Below are 6448 nucleotides of genomic sequence, written 5' to 3'. Positions count from 1 at the left end.
AACAATATATAATAGTTCATACTTTACTCGTGATTAGATGACGTAAACTGGCGCTCAACGCCAATTCCATGTTGCTGTCTGGAGTCAAACGCCAAAAACACGTCACGAACTGGAGTTGAACGCCCAAAACATGTTACAACTTGGCGTTCAACTCCAAAAGAAGCCTCAGCTCGTGGATAGATCAAGCTCAGCCCATACATACACCAAGTGGACCCTGGAAGTGGATTTATGCATCAATTATTTACTCCTGTAAACCCTAGTAGCTAGTCTAGTATAAATATGATAGTTTACTATTGTATTAGACATCTTGGGATGTTTAGTTCTTAGATCATGGGGGCTGGCCATTCGGTCATGCCTGGACCTTTCACTTATGTATTTTCAACGGTGGAGTTTCTACACACCATAGATTAAGGGTGTGGAGCTTTGCTGTACCTCAAGTTTTAATGCAATTACTATTATTTTCTATCCAATTCGATTTATTCATGTTCTAAGATATTCATTGCACTTCAACTTGATGAATGTGATGATCCGTGACACTCATCATCATTCTCACCTATGAACGTGCATGACTGACAACCACTTCCGTTCTACCTTAGACCGGGCGCATATCTCTTGGATTCCTTTATCAGAATCTTCGTGGTATAAGCTAGAATTGATGGCAGCATTCATGGGAATCCGAAAAGTCTAACCTTGTCTGTGGTATTCCGAGTAGGATTCTGGGATTGAATGACTGTGACGAGCTTCAAACTCCTGAAGGCTGGGCGTTAGTGAAAGACGCAAAGGAATCACTGGATTCTATTCCAACCTGATTGAGAACCGACAGATGATTAGCCATGCTGTGACAGAGCATTTGGACCATTTTCACTGAGAGGATGGGATGTAGCCATTGACAACGGTGATGCCCTACATACAGCTTGCCATGGAAAGAAGTAAGAAGGATTGGATGAATGTAATAAGAAAGTAGAAATTCGGAAGGAACACAGCACCTCCATGCACCTATCTGAAATTCCCACCATTGGATTACATGAGTAACTTTATCTTTATTTCTTGTTTATTTTATGTATCTTTTAATTATCTAATCCAATCACATTTGAATCCGTCTGACTGGGATTTACAAGATGACCATAGCTTGCTTCATACCAACAATCTCCGTAGGATCGACCCTTACTCACGTAAGGTATTACTTGGACGACCCAGTGCACTTGCTGGTTAGTGTTAGTTGTGCGAAGTTGTGAATTAAATTTTAGACACCATGAGAGCACCAAGTTTTTGGAGCCATTATCGAGGAATTAATTCCATACAACAAGAAAGAGTATGAATCACAATTTTGCCTACCAAGTTTTTGGCGCCGTTGCCGGGGATTGTTCGAGTATGGACAACTGACGGTTCATCTTGTTGCTCAGATTAGGTAATTTTCTTTTCAAAAAGTTTTCAAAAATTTTTCAAAATTTTTCTTTGTTTTCGTTTTTCCAAAAAAAATATTATTTTCGAAAAAAAATTTTTTAAATTATTCTATGGCTTCAAAACTTTCAAGAATGAATTCTAGAGTTTCATGGTAACATGTTGAATCCTAGCTGGCTACAAAGCCATATTCAAACTTCTTTGGAATTGGTCTTCAACTAATCACTACAATGCATGTAATTCCATCCTAAAGCTGACTGGCTATTAAGCCATGTCATACCCTTTGATTGGAGCTTTGAGCTAACATTGAAAGATTCCTGGAATTCTTCTTAAAGATTTTGAATTTCTTATTTTCTTTTTCCATATGTTTTTCGAAAAAAAATAAAAAAAAAATACAAAAAAAATTAGAAAATCATAAAAATAAAAAATATTTTGTGTTTCCTGTTTGAGTCTTGAGTCAATTTTTAAGTTTGGTGTCAATTGCATGCTTTAAAAATTTTTCTTACATTTTTTGAAAATTCATGCATTCATGGTGTTCTTCATGATCTTCAAGTTGTTCTTGACAAGTCCTCTTGTTTGATCTTGATGTTTTCTTGTTTTGTGTTGTTTGTTGTTTTTCATATGCATTTTTCGTTTGTTAGAATCCATGCATTAAAGATTTCTAAGTTTGGTGTCTTGCATGTTTTCTTTGCATCAAAAATTTTTCAAAATTATGTTCTTGATGTTCATCATGATCTTCAAAGTATTCTTGGTGTTCATCTTGACATTCATAGTGTTCTTGCATGCATCATGAGTTTTGATTCATAATTTTCATGTTGTGAGTCATTTTTATGTTTTCCTCTCTCATCATCAAAAATTCAAAAATAAAAAATATCTTTTTCTTATTTCCCTCCAAATTTTCGAAATTTTGGGTTAACTTGGTCAAAAATTTTTAAAAATTAGTGTTTCTTACAAGTCAAGTCAAATTTTCAATTTTAAAAAATCTTATCTTTTCAAAACTTTTTCAAATCAAATCTTTTTCATTTTTATCTTATTAATTTCGAAAATTTCAAAATATTTTTTCAAAAATCTTTTTCTTAATTTTATTTCAAATTTTCGAAATTACACTGACAATTAATGTGATTGATTCAAAAATTTGAAGTTTGTTACTTTCTTGTTAAGAAAGGTTCAATCTTTAAATTCTAGAATCATATCTTTTAGTTTCTTGTTAGTTAAGTAATTAATTTTAATTTTAAAAATTTAAATCTTTTTCATCTTATCTTTTTATCATATCTTTTTCAAAATTTTATCTTTTTCAAAAATTTGATTTCAAAATATCTTATCTAACTTCTTATATTCTTATCTTTTCAAATTTGACTTTAATATCTTTTTCAACTAACTATTTGACTTTTTGTTTGTTTCTTATCTTTTTCAAAACCACCTAACTACTTTTCCCTCTCTAATTTTCGAAAATATCTCATCCTTTTTCAAAAATTCTTTTTAATTAATTAATTGATTTAAATTTTAATTTTAATTATATCTTATCTTTAATTTTCGAAAATCATTAACTACTTTTTCAAAATTATTTTCGAATTTTCCCTCTCTTCTCTTCTTCTATTTATTTATTTATTTACTAACACTTCTCTTCACCTCTCTTCATCTCCAATCACTGCTTCTATCCTCACCCTTGTGATTGGATTCTCCACTTTTATTCTTTTCTTCTTCTACTAATAATAAGGATCCTCTTTGTCCAGATATAGAGGATTCTTCTTCCTTTTCTTTTTCTCTTCTCTTTCATATGAGCAGGAACAAGGAAAAAGACATTCTTGTTAAAGTTGACCCTGAACCTGAAAGGACTCTGAAGAGGAAATTAAGAGAAGCTAAATTACAACAATCCAGAGACAACCTTACTGAAATTTTCGAACAGGAAAAAGACATGGCAGCCGAACCTAAAAACAATAATGCAAGGAGGATGCTTGGTGATTATACTACACCTACTTCCAAGTTTGATGGAAGAAGCATCTCAATCCCTACCATTGGGGCAAACAATTTTGAGCTGAAACCTCAACTAGTTGCTCTAATGCAACAAAACTGCAAGTTTCATGGACTTTCATCAGAAGATCCCTATCAGTTTTTAACTGAGTTCTTGCAGATCTGTGAGACTGTAAAGACGAATGGAGTAGATCCTGAAGTCTACAGGCTCATGCCTTTCCCTTTTGCTGTAAGAGACAGAGCTAGAACATGGTTGGATTCACAACCTAAAGATAGCCTGGACTCCTAGGATAAGCTGGTCACGGCCTTCTTGGCTAAGTTCTTTCCTCCTCAAAAGCTGAGCAAGCTTAGAGTGGATGTTCAGACCTTCAAACAAAAAGATGGTGAATCCCTCTATGAAGCTTGGGAAAGATACAAACAGATGACCAAAAAATGTCCTTCTGACATATTTTCAGAATGGACCATGATAGATATATTCTATTATGGTCTATCTGAGTTCTCTAAGATGTCATTGGACCATTCTACAGGTGGATCCATTCACCTAAAGAAAACGCTTGCATAAGCTCAAGAACTTATTGACATGGTTGCAAATAACCAGTTCATGTACACTTCTGAGAGGAATTCTGTGAATAATGGGATGCCTCAAAGGAAGGGAGTTCTTGAAATTGATGCTCTGAATGCCATATGGCTCAGAACAAAGTGTTGACTCAGCAAGTCAACATGATTTCTCAAAGTCTGAATGGATGGCAAAATGCATCCAACAGTACTAAAGAGGCAGCTTCTGAAGAAGCTTATGATCCTGAGAACCCTGTAATAGCAGAGGTAAATTACATGGGTGAACCTTATGGGAACACCTATAATTCATCATGGAGAAATCATCCAAATTTCTCATGGAAGGATCAACAAAAGGCTCAACAAGGCTTTAATAATGGTGGAAGAAACAGGCTAAGCAATAACAAGCCTTTTCCATCATCTTCTCAGCAACAGACAGAGAATTTTGAACAGAGCCCCTCTAACCTATCAAACATAGTCTCTGATCTGTCTAAGGCCACGTTAAGTTTTATGAGTGAAACAAGATCCTTCATTAGAAATTTGGAGGCACAAGTGGACCAGCTGAGTAAGAAAATCATTGAAACTCCTCCCAACATTCTCCCAAGCAATACAGAAGAGAATCCAAAAGGAGAGTGCAAGGCCATTGATGTAATCAATATGGCCGAACGCACAAGGGAGGAGAAGGACGAAAATCCTAGTGAGGAAGACTTTCTGGGACGTCTCTCAAACAAGAAGGAGTTCCCTATTGAGGACTTAAAGGAATCTGAGGCTCATATAGAGACCATAGAGATTCCACTAAATCTCCTTCTGCCATTCATGAGCTCCGAAAACTATTCTTCCTCAGAAGAGGATGAAGATGTAACTGGAGAGCAAGTTGCTCAATATCTAGGAGCCATCATGAAGCTGAATGCCAAGTTGTTTGGTAATGAGACTTGGGAAAGTGAACCTCCCTTGCTCATTAGTGAACTAGATACATAGATTCAGAAAACTTTATCTCAAAAGAGACAAGATCCTGGCAAATTCTCAATACCCTGTACCATAGGCACCATGACCTTTAACAAGGCTCTGTGTGACCTGGGGTCAGGCATAAATCTTATGCCACTCTCTGTAATGGAGAAACTAGGGATCATTGAGGTACAGCCTGCCTTATTCTCATTACAATTGGCAGACAAGTCAGTAAGACAAGCTTATGGATTAGTAGAGGACGTGTTAGTAAAGGTTGAAGGCCTTTACATCCCTGCTGATTTCATAATTTTAGATACTAGGAAGGAAGAGGATGAATGCATCATCCTTGGAAGACCTTTCCTAGCCACAGCAGGTGCTGTGATTGATGTTAACAGAGGAGAATTAGTCCTTCAATTGAATGGGGACTACCTTGTGTTTAAGGCACACGACCATCCCTCTGTAACACTGGAGAGAAAGCGTGCAGAGCTTCTCTCAGTACAGAGTCAAACAGAGCCCCCACAATCAAACTCTAAGTTTGGTGTTAGGAGGCCACAACCAAACTCTAAGTTTGGTGTTGAACCCCCATATCCAAACTCTAAGTTTGGTGTTAGGAGTTCACAACATTGACCTGATCACCTTTGTGGCTCCAAGAGAGCCCACTGTCAAGCTATTGACATTAAAGAAGCACTTGTTGGGAGGCAACCCAATTTTTATTTATCTAATTTTATTTTTATTTTATTGTTATTTTGTGTTTTATTAGGTTCATGATCATGTGGAGTCACGAAAAAATACTAAAATTAAAAACAGAATAAAAAACAGCAGATAAAAAATCACACCCTGGAGGAAGGACTTACTGGCGTTTAAACGCCAGTAAGGAGCATCTGTCTAGCGTTCAACTCCAGAACAGAGCATGGATCTGGCGCTAAACGCCAGAAACAAGCAACATCCTGCCATTTGAACACTAGGAATATGCCCTGAGGAAAGCTGGCGCTGAACGCCAGTAACAAGCATAGAACTGGCGTTCAACGCCAGAAACATGCTACACATGGGCGTTGAACGCCCAGAACGTGCACCACTTCGACGTTTAAATGCCAGAATGGTATGCTAAGGCATTTCACATGCCTAATTGGTGCAGGGATGTAAATCCTTGACACCTCAGGATCTGTGGACCCCACAGGATCATCTCAGGATCTGTGGACCTCACAGGATCCCCACCTATCTCACCCTCTCTCTCTCCATTCACAGTCATCCCTTTTGTTTTTCATTCACCACTCACATCCATCCACTCTTCCCCATACACTCACCTACCTTCAAAATTCAAAATCTATTTCCCACCCAACCCACCCTACATGGCCGAATACACTTCTCCCCCTCTCCTCCATAGTTTCTTCTTCTTCCTCTTCTCTTCTTTCTTCTCTTGCTCGAGGGCGAGCAATATTTTAAGTTTGGTGTGGTAAAAGCATAAGCTTTTTGTTTTTCCATAAGCATTGATGGCACCTATGGCCAGAGAAACCTCAAAAAAAAAAAGAGAAAAGGGAAGACAAAAGCTTCCACCTCTGAGTCATGGAAGATGGAAAGA

General features: G+C 37.0%; 1 non-coding gene across 1 annotated transcript; it reads right to left on the bottom strand.

Annotated features, from left to right (window-relative positions):
• Nucleotides 1-3715: 3715 nt before the first annotated feature.
• Nucleotides 3716-3819, bottom strand: LOC112714083 (small nucleolar RNA R71). Its single transcript, XR_003159039.1, has one exon. It is a non-coding gene; the product is annotated as a small nucleolar RNA R71 (small nucleolar RNA).
• Between the last annotated feature and the right edge of the window lie 2629 nt (nucleotides 3820-6448).

Source organism: Arachis hypogaea, chromosome 9 (assembly GCF_003086295.3).
Source record: "Arachis hypogaea cultivar Tifrunner chromosome 9, arahy.Tifrunner.gnm2.J5K5, whole genome shotgun sequence".
Classification (NCBI taxonomy): Eukaryota; Viridiplantae; Streptophyta; class Magnoliopsida; order Fabales; family Fabaceae; genus Arachis; species Arachis hypogaea.
This window is presented reverse-complemented; position numbering and strand designations above follow the sequence as displayed.